This window comes from Hylobates moloch, unplaced genomic scaffold (genome assembly GCF_009828535.3).
Source record: "Hylobates moloch isolate HMO894 unplaced genomic scaffold, HMol_V3 SCAFFOLD_19, whole genome shotgun sequence".
Taxonomy (NCBI): domain Eukaryota; kingdom Metazoa; phylum Chordata; class Mammalia; order Primates; family Hylobatidae; genus Hylobates; species Hylobates moloch.
In genome coordinates this window covers 46,656,211-46,672,361 of record NW_026652294.1, presented here as the reverse complement: position 1 = coordinate 46,672,361, position 16,151 = coordinate 46,656,211, and the positions used below count along the sequence as shown (strand labels likewise).

Sequence of the window (16,151 nt, the reverse complement as noted above, 5' to 3'; positions counted from 1 at the left end):
TGATCACATGGTGGCTCTGGGCTCCAAGAGTGAGCATTCCAGTGAACAAGAGAGAAGCGCCACGGCCAATTATAACATGGCCTTGGAAGTCACCTAGCATCAGTTCTGTCAGACTCTTGGTCAAAGCAATCACAAGCCTACACAGAATCAAATGGAGGCAGAATCCTGTGGGGGTGGAGGAGGACTGTCAAAGAGTCTTAATATCACCACACCAGGAAAATTTTAACAAAAAGAAAGTTGGGCCGGGCGCGGTGGCTCACGCCTGTAATCCCAGCACTTTGGGAGGCCGAGGCAGGTGGATCACCTGAGGTCAGGAGTTTGAGACCAGCCTGGCCAACATGGTGAAACTCCGTCTCTACTAAAAGCACAAAAATTATCCTGGTGTGGTGGTGCACACCTGTAATCCCAGCTACTCAGGAGGCTGAGGCAGGAGAATCACTTGAACCCGGGAAGCGGAGGTTGCAATGAGCTGAGATCGTGCCACTGCACTCCATGTACTCCAGCCTGGGCGACACGAGCAAGACTCCATCTCAAAAAAAAAAAAAAGAAAAAAAAAGAAACTTGGGGAGTGTGATGGTCTTTTGATGTGTCAACTTGGCTAGGCTACAGTCTCTTGCTATTCAAGTAAACATGAATCTAGGTGTTGCTGTAAAGGCATTTTGTAGATGAGATTGAAGCCCATAAACCCAGTTAGACTAAGTAGTATGGGAGGTTATCCTAGATAATTTGGGTGGGCCTGATTCAATCAGTTAAAAGCTTTCAAAAAAGAACTGACGTTTCCCTGATGGAGAAGAAACTCCATCAGCGTACCACAGCTTCCAGCCTGCCCTTCCTGATGGGGTGCTCTTATGGACTTTGGACTCACCTAGTCACCCCCTCAATTGGGTAAGCCAACTCCTTGCCACAAGTATCTTAAATATCTACTGGTTCTGCTTTTTTGGTTGAACCCTGACTGATACATGTAATAATTCTAATATCTGATAAGCTAGAATTTGAGAAGATTACAAGGGAATAAATAAGAGTGCTTGATGGAAAAGATACATTTATCATAAATATACAGTATGTCCCTGACAATAAGGCCTCAAAATATACAAAGCAATAGCTGACATACCTATAGGGAGGAAAACATAAACAAACAACCAAAGCTGGAAATTTAATACACCCTATAGTGCACACTGTGGTGCTGCCAGGATCCTCCTTCAGGGTTGAGGCATCCATCCCAGCAGCTGCCGGGTGAGTAGCTGCTGATGGCTCACAGCAAAATACTTCCTTGGGAGTTGTCCTAACTGCTGGGGGCTGCCTCTCACAAGTCACATCTTCTCCCCGGGAGAAGTCCATATCCAAAGACTGCTCAGTGCAGGCCTCAAAGATCTGGCCCCCTGTCTTCAACTTGCAGCCTCTATAAAGGGCCATCTTGGCTTAAGAGTTTCCTGTGAGACCAACCGAGGCCTCTGTTGCAGTCATACAGCATTTAAACCTATTACTCTGTCCAGTTATCCTTATATCACTCCTGTACAGGCATTTTTTCTAGAGAACACTACCCAGTAATTACCTTGTATGCAATTCTCCATCTCAGAATCTATTTATAGGGAATCTGCCCTACACCAGTTGATACCAGCAGTTGTTCCAAGAACGCAAACTCTAAAATGGAATTGTTTTCTTTTTGAGGTGGGGTCTTGCTCTGTCGCACAGGCTGGAGTGTAGTGGTGCAATCTCAGCTTATTGAAACCTTCGCCTCCCGGGTTCAGGCAATTCTCTCTGCCTCAGCCTCCCGAGTAGCTGGGATTACAGGCACCCACCACCACACCCGGCTAATTTTTGTATTTTTTAGTAGACACTGGGTTTTGCCATGTTGTCCAGGCTGGTCTTGAACTCCTGACCTCAGGTGATCTGCCCGCCTTGGCCTCCCAAAGTGCTGGGATTACAGGCATTAGCCATAAAATGGAATTTTGAAACTGAGTTACCTGCCACCTAGCTGACAATGAGGGAGGGCCCTATGACTTGTGATTGGCAGAGTAATGAAAATGATAGCATATGTCAGGTTGTAGCAATGTAATTGTTAAAATTGTCAGTGGTGTTGAACTGAGGTGGAATGTTGACAGAAGAGAATGCACTGGTGGGTGCTATATCTCAGATCTTTATAACATTGGGGGAAGTGGTAATTCTAGAGATGATGGAATTGAATGGCTATTACCGGGAGCTATTGACAATGATGGCGATCAGTGACAAATTTAAGGGAAAATGTTAGCATCAGAAGACTTCTTGAAGCCTGATAGCAAAACAGCTGAGAATCAGACCCTAACTTCAGCTAAGTTTGAATTCTAAATCCCAGCAAGTTTGCTATGCCAAGGTCAGGATCCTGCTGGGAAGGAGTAGAACTCTGAGATTTGGGATGGGAACATTTTGATTTATGCAAGCAGACACCTCCAAACACCAATCACTCTGAATTTCTTGGGCTTGCTAAAGTGGCCCACTCCTCCAAGTCTAAAGCTAGGGCTCTGCCTTGCTTGAAGATGATGCAGACTGAGGCCTCTACATTGCAATACAACCCGCGCCCCCTCAGGATCTACCTACCCTTTCCTCTCCCTGCCCCATCCACTAGACCAATAACTAGAATTAAGTCACCAAAAAACCCAACAGGGGAAATTCTGGGCATGATAAGAGAGGAAAAGAACCATCCTCTGAAGTTACTACAGGCCCTAGTTTATATGTATCTGTGGGAACCAGGACAGTATGTATGAGACTGGACCCTGAGGATGCTGGATCAAGAAGGTAAAACATATATTTGAGTACCAGAGAGTTTATTGAAAAGGAGCACATTCCTGGCCAGGTACAGTGGCTCATGCCTGTAATCCGAGCACTTTGGGAGGCTGAGGCAGGCGGCTCACCTGAGGTCAGGAGTTCGAGACCAGCCTGGCCAGCATGGTGAAACCCTGTCTCTACTAGACATACAAAAAATTAGCCAGGCGTGGTGGCAGGTGACTGTAATCTCAGCGACTCAGGAGGCTGAGGCAGGAGAATCGCTTGAACCCGGGAGGTGCAGGTTGCAGTGAGCTGAGATCGCACTGTTGCACTCCAGCCTGGGCAACAAGAGCGAGGTTCCGTCTCAAAAAAAAAAAAAAAAAAAAAAAGAAAAGAAAAAGAAAAGAAAAAAGAAAGAAAGCACAATCCTGTGATACAGGATTCAAACACTCTGGCAAGGATGCTAGGAGATGGGGATTAGAGAAATTTAGAGAAATACATGGCTCATGTTAAGCAGAAAATGTCAGAATTGCTTGACAAAAGGTAAAATAAGTTAAAAGGCTCAGGGAACTGGGCATACTAGAATAGTATACTCTCCCTATTCTACTTACCAGCTGTCTATGTTTCATTGGAAAGTCTGGAAGATCATCTGCTGCAATAAAGAATGTGCTAGAGAGAGGCACCAGCATCACTGAGAAACTCTGTGGTAGCTGTCCTCTGTAGGCTGAGGCTGACAGTAGGGGATTTGCTACAAGACTGGGGCTCCCTGGGGATGGCTCCAGAAATAAGGTGAGCTCAATTCACATAATGAGCAATAAGATTAAAGTGGAAGATGGGGAGAGGGAAAGGGGAAGAGGCGCTTTATCTTCAGAGAACTTTTGAGGAGATTAATAGAACATAGTGTCTCTAAAGACAAGAAATATGGGCAAACAACAGGGAAGTAATCAGTTTATATGGTCAAGTGAAATAAAGGATGGATAATCAAGAACTGAGGCTAATAAAATGCAATGATCACTGCCATTTTCAGACCCAGAACCCATGACTGAAGAAGCCAAATCTTCAGAAGTCAGGACCCTATCTCACCACCATGAATGTATGCGGTAATGATTTTCCCAGCCCCCTCCCACCCAAAGGGACCTATGGCCATTTACTCAGGTATACAGGAAAAAGGGAGTACCCAGAAGTTTCAAGGCTGCTGGATAAAGTTTCTGAGTTGGCTGGGCGCGGTGGCTCATGCCTGTAATCCCAGCACTTTGAGAGGCCGAGGCAGGCAGATCACGAGGTCAGGAGATCGAGACCATCCTGGCTAACATGGTGAAACTCCATCTCTACTTAAAAAACAAAAAAATTAACCAGGTGTGGTGGCGGGCGCCTGTAGTCCCAGCTACTTGCGAGGCTGAGGCAGGAGAGTGGCGTGAACCCGGGAGGCAGAGCTTGTAGTGAGCCGAGATTGGGCCACTGCACTCCAGCCTGGGTGACAGAGCGAGACTCCGTCTCAAAAAAAAAAAAAGATTCTGAGTTGACATTGATACTTAAGGACCTTAGGCAACATGATGGCCTCTATGTTAGAATGGAGAAGTGTGGGAGCCAGGTGGTCCATGAAAGTCTATCTCACGGCAGGCCCACAGGATTCGTTGCCCTATTCAGTGGTAATTTCCAAAGACCTTGAATGTATAACTGGAATGGATGTACTTATTGTTGGCAAACCAAATTAGTTCCTTGGCCTATAGGGTAAGAGCTACCAAAAAGGCTAAGTGGAATACTCTGAAACTACTTCCCTACCCCTTCCTTGGCCAAGACATAAGAAGTGTCACTTCCAGAGGGAATGGCAGAGATTCATGCCTCTCTTAATGACCTAAAAGGTACAGATGGCAGTCCTCATTGTATCCCCATTTGATTCAACAGTAGGCCCTTCCCAAACCCATATGGATTATGAGGATGACAGTGGATTATTATAAAAGATCGAACAAGAATTTGCTCCAATCATTTTGCTAGAACAGACTGAGACATCCTCAATTACATGGCATCCAGGCTTTGCTCTGGCAAGTGTGTTCATCTGCCAGGTGAGCAAGACATGGCAGGTAAGTTGGAGGCCTTGGTAAAAGACAAGCACTACAGAGGGTGGAGATGGATCCTACACAATTTCAGGGGCCTACTACAGCAGTAACATTTTAGGGGCATGACAGCAATGCTCTCCAATACGGAGGGTGGATTATTGTATTTCACATTCCTACCTCTTTTTTTTTTTTCTTTTTTTTGAGACGGAGTCTCACTCTGTCACCCAGGCTGGAGTGCAATGGCATGATCTCAGCTCACTGCAACCTCTGCCTCCCGGGTTCAAGCGATTCTCCTGTCTCAGCTTCCTGAGTAGCTGGCACTACAGGTGTGTGCCACCATGCCCAGCTAATTTTTTTGTATTTTTAGTAGAGACGAGGTTTCACTGTGTTAGCCAGGATGGTCTAGAACTCCTGACCTTGTGATCCGCCCACCTCAGCCTCCCAAAGTCCTGGGACTACAGGCGTGAGCCACCATGCCTGGCCTACACTCCTACCTCTTAACAAGGAAGCACAATCCTTGGTAAGACCTTTTGGGTTTCAAAGGCAGAACATTCTAACTTGAGCAAGAATCATGACATGGAATGCTGTCAGCTCTGAGTGGGGCACAGAGCAGGAAAAGGCTGGGCAGCAGGTCCAGGCTGTAGTTCAAGCAGCATTTCCACCTGGGCCATATGACCCAGCAGCTGTTATAGTAGTAGAGGTATCTGGGCTGCAAAAGACACCATGTGGAGTTTATGGCAAGCCCCACCGTGTGAATCACAACATAGACCCCTTGGATTATAGAAGAGGTCTTGTCATCTTCAGCACAGAATTATATGCCATTCAAAGATCAGCTCCTAGCATGACACTTGTAAAGAACTTGAACATGGAACATCATGTGACCTTGACCAGACCTGTTTATCATGAGCTAGGTTCCATCAGATGCTTTAAGTCATGAGATCAAGCAAGTCTAGCAGTAATTCATAAGTAAAATGGAAGTGGTGTATGTGAGTTTGGGCATGTTTTAATATAGGTGTTATTATTATTTAAGTATAGTAAGTCCAATAGATCAGAAGATGACTGGCATTTAAAAGATAGTTTGTAATACAGATCCCAACAGAAGCGGGTATTCCATGCTATGGGGATCCCCATGAAGAAGCACTGGATTGGTCAGGAGGCAGAGAGTGGGGAACTGTGGCCAAGAGCATTTATTGTGGTTTCCATGGGAAGGAATGATGAGGCATGGTAAGTGGATTCGGAATTGGCTAGTTTGAATAATCTTTTTTTTTTTTTTTGAGACTGAGTCTTGCTCTGTCACCCAGGCTGGAGTACAGTGGCACAATCTCAGCTCACTGCAACCTCTGCCTCCTTGGTTCAAGACATTCTCCTGCCTCAGCCTCCCCAGTAGCTGGGATTACAGGCACACACCACCACGCCCAGCTAATTTTTGTATTTTTAGTAGAGACAAGGTTTCATCATGTTGGCCAGGCTGGTCTCGAACTCCTGACCTTGTGACCTGCCTGCCTTGGCCTCCCAAAGTATTGGGATTACAGGTGTGAGCCACCGCGCCTGGCCAGTTTGAATAATTTTAGTGTGCCCTGGGGCATAGGTCTGTGCACAGTTGTCTGTTACTTAGGTGCAATGTGGGTGGAGGGAAGAAAAAGTGGGAGAGAGGAGTAATTTTTTTAATTTTTTTGGTGCCGGAGTGATTAGAATAGGGGGATAGTGGCCCAGAGATAAAGTGCCTGTGCTGCGCCCCGACGCCGCAGGAGGGCGCCAGACTCCGCCTTTTCTGCCCTGCGTGAGGCGCATGCGTGTTCCGTCTGCAGCTGCTGACGCCCATCCTGGGAGCCGACACCAGCTTCGTTCCCTCTGAGCCCATTCGGGAAGCGCCACACAGCTTCGGCTTCGGACGATCCAGGGCCGCGTCCTCTGTGAGGAAACAGCCGTGACGGCTGAGGAGGGAGGGGCCAGCTCTAACCGATTGCTTAAGTTGTTACAGATGGTACAGAGCCAGTGGCTGAGTTTTGTAAATCAGGTGTGTTCATTGAGCGAACTTTCCCCTTCGGAATATTCAGCATCTGAGGAGGTTCAGTTTGATTTTGTCTATCGCTGGCGGGGCGCGGGCTGACGCCTGGGACCCCTGCACCTGGGGAAGCCGAGGACGATCGCTTGAGTCCAGGAGTTCCAGACAAGCCTGGGCAACACAACGAGACCCCGTCACTACAAAAAAGAAAGAAAAATGTGTCTATCTCCAATCCAATGGTGAAACTAGGATGTCTGTAATCTCCTCGTAACATCCCGGATTATACATTATTACTGTCTTTACATTTCTTTTTTGTTCATTTTCAAAATTGGAAAATACATTCACTTGTCTTGTAAAAGTTTGTCTTTAAACATACTTGCAAATTATGTTTTGCAAGAGAAAAAAACTTTTATTTTTGTTTTTCTTTGTTGTAAGCAAAGGCAATGCAGGTGTTCTTTTTTTGTCAGAATTTTTTGTTGGAAAGCTTATTTAATTTTCCACTTGTTTCAAAATATTATCCCATATTGATGAGTTGCACAGAAATTTCTTTTTTTTTTTTTTTGAGACAGAGTCTTGCTCTGTCTCCCAGGCTGGAGTGCAGTGGCGCGATCTTGGCTCACTGCAACCTCCGCCTCCCAGGTTCAAGCAATTCTCCTGCCTCAGCCTCCTGAGTAGCTGGGATTACAGGCGCGTGCCACAACACCCAGCTAATTTTTGTTTTTTTTAGTAGAGACAGGGTTTCACCATGTTGGTCAGGCTGGTCTCAAACCCCTGGCCTCGTGATCCACCCACCTTTACCTCCCAAAGTGCTAGGATTACAGGTGTGAGCCACTGCGCTTGGCCCTCCCCAGCTTTCTAAAGAGGGACCTGGGCTCCTCCCCTCTGCAGCCATGGGTATTTAGGCCAGGCATCTTGGCAGGCATTAAACCAGTATCAAACCCATCAGGGGTTTCTCCCATGAGGTTTCAGCACCTTCAAGAGACTTAACACTCATGTTGAAATTTAATCCCTAATGTGGCAGTGTTGAGAGGTGGGTCTTTAAGAGGTGATTTGGGTCAAGAAGGCTCTGCTCATGAATTAAGGGATTAGTGGGTTAATGGATTAATGGGTTATCATGGGAGTGGCATTAGTGACTTTATGAGGAGGAAGAGAGACCTGAGCTGGCACCATCGGCCCCCTTGCCACATGATGCCCTGTGCTGTATCAGGATGCTGCAGAGTCCCCACCAGCAAGACGTCCCCACCAGCAGCCCCTTGGCCTTGGCCTTTTCAGACTCCATAATTGTAAGAAACAAAAGCCTTTTGTTTATAAATTACCCAGTTTCAGGTATTCTGTTACAAGCAACAGAAAACAGACTAAGACAGCCAAACTACTAAGCACCCAGAATGCTCTGACATCATGGGCCAGCGTGTGTGGCTGGGGGAACCCAGGCACACATTTGGACAGAGTCCAAAGGGACAGAGGATAAAAGATAAAAGGGGTGAGACTCTGAGTTGGAGACAGCCCTGGGGCTGGGCTGACTGACCTCGCTTCATCAAGAGGGCAGGTCCTTGATGCCTGGAAACTGATTTCAGGGCAACAAAGGATTTTCCCCCTTTGCCTGCAGGTCACTGCAAGATGAGCTCATAAATAAAGGCTGAAGATCACAACCGTCGCTGAGTTTCTGAATATCAGGCATGTAGACCTCAGGAACCATCAGATCACCATCTTAGTAGGTTCTTTTCTTAATATCTAGTGATGTCTTAAAGCCCCTTGGTACAAAGCAAGTGCATTTATTGATTCATAAAAACGTGCAGATCAGTACTTTTCAAGAAAGGAACGTTTTGAGGAGGAGCCCCTTTTATGGGGGCTGTCATGCTGTGCAGTGACTCATCTACCTGGGGTGAGGGTGGTGGCAGAGTGGAGGAAGTCACTACTGTTATCAGGGACTCGACTCGGGATCCACTTGATCCTGACTGTGTTGGGGAGAGCCTTGACTTCTGACCTCCCAGGCGGGGTGGGAGGATTCTGGTGAACTAATTCTGTGTAAAACCCTCGAAGGCCTGCCCCCACCCTTTCCCAAAGTGCCTGTCTGTGGGAGGGACTCTTCCTGCATCCAAGGAGTGCTGTCCCCTCCCAAAAGAGAGTGTCCACCATCTGTGCTGCAGGCTTTCCCCCTCTACAGTAGAATTTGTGCCCTGGGCTGCCCCTCTCCTCTCATTTGGCCTTTCTGCTTGTGTGGACTCACAAAGAGCGCAGGAAGCAGGACAGGGCCCACCGGGTGTGTTGCAGGGGGGCGGCCTTGCTCTGCGCTCCACCCAGCGTCATGTTCACCCCCAGGCGTCTGGGGGTTTCGGTTTCTTCTGGCTCACGGGGTCATGCGAGGACCGCAGGCTGCTATTTATTGGATTTGGCAGGAATGTTATCACTCTGGGCTTTGGGGAAACCTCTTCTGCGAGCCCCCTACGGTTGTGCTTTGGCTTCCTGATCTTGCCAGGCCTGCTCCACGCCCACGGCTTTACCACCTTTGCCACCAACAGCTTGGCACAACTATGCAACGACTACTGCCATGAGATGCTGAATCACCTCTTTGTAAGGCACTTCCTGAGGGCCCAGGTGGGGAAGGGTGGGCAGTGTGATCCTATGGGCGTCCTCAAGTCCTCCCACCCTAGGTTCTGCCCCCAACCCCGGGTTCCGGGTGCTTCTCATTAGAAGTTGGTCTTCTGCCGCCCTTGCTATGAGGCCAGTCAAGGGAGGAGTCTCGGTTCTCCAATTACAGGTGCCTTCTCCTGACCCCCAGTTTCTGAGGGCCTGGACCCATCTTTGGCGAGTCCCAGGGCAATCAGAGCAGTTCAGACCTTTCCAAAAGAGCACCCAGCAGCGCCTGATCCTTGCTGAGCATCGTCGTGGAGAATGGAGGAGTGTGGTAGCGAGCTGAGGACCAGAGTTGCTCTGGGGACTTGGTAACTGTCCCATCTCCTCTTTGAGCCTCAGGAGTATGGCGGCCGATTGAGAGCCTCCCATCTCTCTGGCTGACTGCCTCTCTCTGTCTCCACGGAAGAATCACGCTGACTTTGTTGAAACCATCATCCAGGTGCTCTGGAGGCAGCGCCTGCCTGGACCAGAGCAAGCTCAGCCGTGAGCCCAGCCTCCGTGGCTCCCTGCTTGGGATCCAAGTGCTTCCACACTGCATCCCTGGTGGTCAAGGTCAAGGTGAGGGTGTTCCTGGACTTGGGGGAGGGGAGTGAGAAGGAAGGCCAAGGGAGCACTGAGACTCAGCAGTGTGCCCCATTTAGAGGCAACTAGGGGAAGGGCGGTGAAGTACAATGATCCGGCGCTGGGCTGGACAGAAGTGTGTGCCCAGCGACAAGGCACTTCTCTGTGAGCTCCAGCTTCTGCCTCTGGAGGGTGGGAGACAGAAGCAAGGTGTGTTGTGCTGAGCACACACAGATCATGTATGGGGTTAGAGAGGGTTTTTGAAAGATTTTCCTTGTTTTGTTTTTGTGAATTTAGGGACTCAAAATTTTTACCTATGGTGTTTGCTGGCCATTATTTAGGTGCTCTAATGTTCATCAAAATTCTTGTCTCATTTCCTCCATAAGGCCATGTGCCCATAACTGTTAATGCATTCCTTGGTATCCATTTGTGTTTTCATTTTTAACTTTCTTTGAGAATAAGACTGAAAGTACCTCAAGAGAAAAATACAAAGAAAGTTTAAGATGACAGCACCTAAGGATGCATTAACAATAGGATATTCTGCAATGCAAAGTTTTCAAGCAAAAGAATATTAAAATGGACACTAATATACGCTATAACCAGATTCACCTAGACTGATTTATTATTTGTGCACACTTAAGGTCTCTTTTCCTCTTTCTCTTTTTTCTCTCTGTACACAAACACACACACACAAACATATATATGCACATGATATATTTTCTCCCAATGATTTGAGGCTATTTATCTCTAAACACTTCAGTGTGTTTTTACTAACAATGGAGATATCCTCCTACATAACCACCTTACAATTATCAGCTACTATATTAGGGTCTTGCAGAGAGACAGAACTCATAGGATAGATAGATACAGATATAGGTGTAGATATAGATACATGAAAGGGGATTTATTAGGGGAATTGGCTCACGTGATTATGGAGGCTGAGAAGTCCCACTACAGGCTGTCTGCAAGCTGGAGCCCCTGGGATGCCAGAAGCATGGTTCAGTTCAAGGCCAAAAACCTCAGAACCAGGGAAACTGATGGTGTAATTCTTAGCCCGAAGTTAAAGTTCTGAGAACCCAGGAGGCTGTTGGTGTAAGTCCTAGAGTCCCAAGGCTAGGGAGCTTGAAGTTCTAATGTCCAGGCGCAGGAGACAGAGTATCCCAAACCATTTTCTCTCTTTTTTGTTTTATCCAGGCCCCAAGCCATTGGATGTTGCCTTCCTACATTGAGGGCAGACCCTCCCCACTCAGTCCACTCACTCACATGGCACTCGCCTCTGGAAACCGCCTCATGCGCACACTAGAAGCAATGCTCAACCAGCTCTCTAGGTATTCCTTGATTCAGTTGAGTTGACACCTAAAATTAATCACAACTACCATATATTTGAATTTCATAAAATAGTTTGTATATCCTACTGTCTAAAATGTAATTTTGTCAAAGGGCAAAAATGTCTCTTTTTTCTCCCTACAGTACAGGATCTAATCTACATTTAGTTACCAAATATCTTTTATTTTCTCTAGTCTGGAATATTTTTACAACTTTTCTGTGCTGATTATGACATTGACATATTTTAAGAAAACAAAACACATCCCTACACCATTTTTAAAAGAATATTAAATGGTTTAGCTTCATCTTGTGTTTGCTCATAATTAGATTCAATTTACTTGTTGTCAGTCAAAAGATTATGTGAGTGGTCCTGTGTCTTTTTCAGCATTTCACAACTAGAGGCAAACAATGTCCATCTGTCCTTTGTGGTAACTGGTTTAAAAATAGGCCAGGCACAGTGGTTCACGCCTGTAATCCCAGCCCTTTGGGAGGCCAAGGCAGGCAGATCACCTGAGGTTGGGAGTTTGAGACCAGCCTGACCAACATGGAGAAACCTTGTCTCTACTAAAAATACAAAATTAGCTGGGTGTGGTGGCACATGCCTGTAATTCCAGCTACTTGGGAGGCTGAGGCAGGATAATTGCTTGAACCCAGGAGGCAGAGGTTGCAGTGAGCCGAAATCCCGCCATTGCACTCCAGCCTGGGCAACAAGAGTGAAACTCCGTCTCAAAAAAAAAAAAAAAAAAAAAAATACCCTCTTGGTAGTAATAATTTTGATTGCCAAGTGAAGGTTTCATCCCATATCTATAACATATCATTAGGTCTTTTCTCTTGAAACTAATAAGGAGTGTAAGGGGAGAAACTTTAAGACAATACAAATACCCTTCTCCTCAGAAAAAGCTTCCCCTAGTTCCCTAATGTTTTACATTTATGAATGATTCTTGCCTGATTTATCTTCACTATGATGATGGCAAAATGATAATTTTCCAACACTAGTAATCTCTGCATCGTTTTGAGTTGCCCTTGTATATTTCTCTAAGTAACAGTTACCACACATCTCTTATCTATTCATCTATCTATTTATTGTCTGATAATCAGTATTTAATCATTTTGTGTTCAAACTGTCCTAGCTGTCGCTACTAGGCACCCATTTAAGCTAGTTGGCTTCCTTGTGACATACCAAAATTTGTCTTAAAATTGTTTCTTTCTCTCTGAAGAAAATGTTCCAGGGTTATCTGGAACTACTGTGATCTAGCGCTGAAATTAGCCACACTCCATGTTATGAACTGACTTGTGTTTCCCCAGATTTCATATGTTGAAGCCCTAATCCTCGGTGTGATGATATTTGGAGACAGGGCCTTTAAGGAAGTCATTACGGTTGAATGATGTCACAAGGGTAGAGTGGCCCTAATCCAACTGGACTGGTGTCCTTGTCAGAAGAGAAAGAGACACCACACAGAGCTCTCTCTCTCCTTCCACATGCACACAGGGGCAAAACCATGCGAGGACAGAGAGAGGAGGTGGGTCTCTACAGACTAGGAAGAGAGGCTTCACCAGAAAGCAACCCTCCTGGCACCTTGGTCTAAGAGCCTTGACTACTATTAGACACCATTATCTGGTCACTAGGTGTGCTTTATCGCTACTACTGTGCCTTTGACTGTTTTCTCTTACTGTGGACAGAGCTGGCAAATATACACATGTATATGTATATACACATATGCACAAATATACATATGCATATGTAAAGATGATTTGTATAAATGTACACATGTACATGCACACTATACATTTGTTTAGATTTGTATAAATGTGCTCAGGTACATGCACATACATATACATATACCGCTTTAAGAAATCATGAGTTCAAACAAATACTTCCAGATTTTTTTGCACTCTAGGGTTCTTGCCTTCATTCATTTCATATTTAAATATACTTTCTTCTCAGTGAGATCTCTGCCTCCTAACAACATCAGATTACCCATTTGCTCAATCCTTCAACACATCAAAACATTTTCAGACTTCCTTCGAGGATAACACTACGCAAAACAAACCTATTAAAATTTCATCTGAAATAAGATGAACTGAGGATTAAAACTAGTTGCTGAAAATCAGCTTTTATAGTAAAAAGGAGATAATAATGGTAAAATATTATCTGACAAGTAGACCTTTTAAAATCGGATTTATGAATATATGAGAGAATTTTATCAGTACACATAAACTTGAAGGACATTATTAACATTTTAAAATACAAAAAGTTTGCATAGACTGGCTGGACGCGGTAGCTCATGCCTGTAACCCCAGGACTTTGGGAGGCCGAGGCGGGTGGGTCACTTGAGGTCAGGAGTTTGAGACCAGCTTGGCCAGCACGGTGAAACCTTGTCTTTACTAAAAATACAAAAATTAGCTGGGTGTGGTGGCAGGCGCCTGTAATCCCAGCTACTCGGGAGGCTTAGGCAGGAGAATCTTTTGAACCCAGGAGGCAGAGGTTGCAGTGAGCCAAGATTGCGCCACTGCACTCCACCTTGAGAGACAGAGTGAGACTCTGTTTGAAAAAAAAGTTCTCATAGACCTAATTTCTTTCTTTTTTTTTTTTATTATACTTTAAGTTCTAGGGTACATATGCACAATGTGCAGGTTTGTTACATATGTATACATGTGCCATGTCGGTGTGCTGCACCCATTAACTCGTCATTTACATTAGGTATATCTCCTAATGCTATCTCTCCTCGCTCCCCCCACCCCATGACAGGCCCCGGTGTGTGGTGTTCCCCACCCTGTGTCCGAGTGTTCTCATCATTCAATTCCCACCTACGAGTGAGAACATGTGGTGTTTGGTTTTCTGTCCTTGCGATAGTTTGCTCAGAATGATGGTTTCCAACTTCATCCATATCCCTACAAAGGACATGAACTCATCCTTTTTTATGGCTGCATAATATTCCATGTTGTATATGTGCCACATTTTCTTAATCCAGTATATCATTGATGGACATTTGGGTTGGTTCCAAGTCTTTGCTATTGTGAATAGTGCCTCAATAAACATACGTGTGCATGTGTCTTTATAACAGCATGATTTGTAATCCTTTGGGTATATACCCAGTCATGGGATGGCTGGGTCAAATGGTATTTCTAGTTCTAGATCCTTGAGGAAGTGCCACACTGTCTTCCACAATGGTTAAACTAGTTTACAGTCCCACCAACAGTGTAAAAGTGTTCCTACTTCTCCACATCCTCTCCAGCACCTGTTGTTTCCTGACTTTTAATGATCGCCATTCTAACTGGTGTGAGATGGTATCTCACTGTGGTTTTGATTTGCATTTCTCTGATGGCCAGTAATGATGAGCATTTTTTCATGTGTCTGTTGGCTGCATAAATGCGCATAGACCTAATTCCTACAAAAATATTTTGAATGTAAAATTCTTGAAAGGTGGAAGAATCTAAAGGATTTCCAAGCTTTTCTTTGGCATTAAATTAAAAGGTTAATTATAAGGGATTTGAATTAATAAGAAGGTGTTGTTTTCTGTCCTAGCTAGGGAGGCATGATCCATTGAAAACATTCAAATTACAACTCATGCTGAAGTGTGCCATCCCTGATGTTTGGTTCTGATTTAATGGTTGTTGTTCACTGTATTTCACTGGTTCGCAACATCAAGGGAACCACCAGGGGTGGGGTGGGTAAATACCACTGCAATAGAACTGACTTAACCTAGGGGAAAGCCTCCTTGACACTGGAGACAGGGATCAGAGCTGGGCCTGCAACCTATTCTCCGGCTAATTGATCTGAGAAGGGATTTGACCCTCACTCAAGTGAACAGAAAGCAGGAACACACACACACACACACACACACACACACACACACACACACACACACACACACACACACACACACACACACACACACACACACACACACACCCCTTGTCTGTAGAACCCTTATTCATACTTCCAGGGATTCTGACATGGACATGACAAAAAGATAGTAAGAAAAAAAAATGGCAGCTTGAGCTAGAGTAAAAAGGGATTGCTATGGTTTGAATGCATGTGTTCCTCCAAAATTCATATGTTGTAACTTAAATCCTACAGTGATGGTACTAAGAGGTGGGACTTTTGGGAGGTGATTAGGCCATGAGGACTCGCCCTGATGGATAGGATTAATGCCCTTATAATAGAGGCTTCAGAGAGCTGCCTGGCCCTTTTGCCCTTCCATCTCTTCCTCCATGTGAGGACGCAGCAACAAGGCGTCATCTTGAAGCAGAGACCAAGCCTTCAACAGGCACCAAATCTGCCAGCGCCTTGATCTAGGGCTTACCAGGCTCCAGATCTGAGAGAAATAAATTCCTCTTTTTAAAATAAATTATTCAGGTATTTTATTATAGCAGCACAAATGAACTAAGACAGGGATTCTTTACCCTAGAGAGATTTGTACATGTTTCTAGGCTGCAGAAGAGAATCCCTGGAGATAATATTGAAGACGTGGGAGAGCCAGTAAGTGATTGAGCAAGATCCTTCAGGAGGAGATACTGAAAGAAATGATGGCATGGTATTCAGTACTAAGAAGAAAATGAGTTATCACAAAGACATGGAAACACATGGAGAGACCCTAAATGCCTATTAGTAAGTTAAAGGAGCCAATCGAAAAAGCCTCCTTCTCTGATTTCTATGGGATGCAAAAATTCTCAAATATAGAGAAGGAAATGTCAAAATTGCAAGGATGTGATTGCCCAAGGCAGGCAACAGATGCAGGAGCAGGAGGCGCTCCCACATGCAGCTGGTGAGTGTGCAAAGCTTTGGAAGCTTTGGGCATGTGAATTAAAAAGCCTTATCAATA

At 45.3% G+C, this 16,151-nt stretch overlaps 1 long non-coding RNA gene across 2 annotated transcripts; it reads left to right on the top strand.

Annotated features, from left to right (window-relative positions):
• The first annotated feature begins 6,640 nt into the window (after positions 1 to 6,640).
• On the top strand, positions 6,641 to 16,151 carry LOC131382012 (uncharacterized). 2 transcript variants are annotated; one of them, XR_009211157.1, is made up of 5 exons: positions 6,641 to 6,816; positions 8,411 to 8,515; positions 9,201 to 9,375; positions 9,563 to 9,996; positions 11,194 to 11,320. It is a non-coding gene; the product is annotated as an uncharacterized LOC131382012 (long non-coding RNA). The 2 variants fall into 2 exon arrangements; XR_009211156.1 differs by lacking the exon at positions 11,194 to 11,320 and adding an exon at positions 15,760 to 16,151 and having other exon boundaries at positions 6,642 to 6,816.